We start from the raw sequence: 775 nt of genomic DNA, 5'->3' as shown, positions 1-775 counted from the left end.
CCGGGCGCGGGATGGGCTAGGCTGGAAGCCCGGGAATGCCTGTTCCACAGTTCAGAAAGACTTAAGGACTTGCTGGCCAGGAGCGTGAGTGTTTGCATCCATCAGTAGGAGCTGCAGCAGGTGCCAGACCCCGTTACGGAAGGCAGAGACCTGCGTGGTTGGGACCCTGCTGGGACACGGGAGGTGGCAGCCTGCCGACCCGCACACACCTCCCAAGTCCAGCGTAAGGCTTGGTGAAACCTCATCAGGCCCAGAGCTACGCACCAACAAGTGCTCTCAGACTTGACAGAAGGATTCTTCACACACTCCGGTGTTGACTGTTACTTTGGTAGACTCTACAAGAGGATACTGGAAAGCTGTTCTTAGCATTTGTGAATTTTTTTTGCATTGTCATAGAAGCACAGAATCATAGAATGGTTTGAGTTGGAAGGGACCTTCAGAGATCATCTAGTTCCACGTAAACGTCCTCTGTTCAGATGTGACTCGCATCATGGATTTAAAATATATATATTTATACTTACTGTAAAATTAAAGTTAGACTTGGTGCTAAGTAGAATGAAATGTCTTTTCTAGAGGTCAGGCAGCCTTTAAAACAAGTGGACTCTCAAAAGCCAGTCCTCTCAAGGTCGGGCTCTATCAGCAGTTCCAGCATGTGACTCCCGGCTCCCAAGGGTGGTGCAGAAGCAGCTCCCCTTGTCCCCTGCTCTCCTCCTGTGCTGTCCTGCGTACGGCCCCCGTGCAATGCAGAATGTTTGTATCCACCTGGTGGCTAGAA

Source organism: Apaloderma vittatum, unplaced genomic scaffold (genome assembly GCF_000703405.1).
Source record: "Apaloderma vittatum isolate BGI_N311 unplaced genomic scaffold, ASM70340v1 scaffold28652, whole genome shotgun sequence".
Taxonomy (NCBI): domain Eukaryota; kingdom Metazoa; phylum Chordata; class Aves; order Trogoniformes; family Trogonidae; genus Apaloderma; species Apaloderma vittatum.
This window is presented reverse-complemented; position numbering follows the sequence as displayed.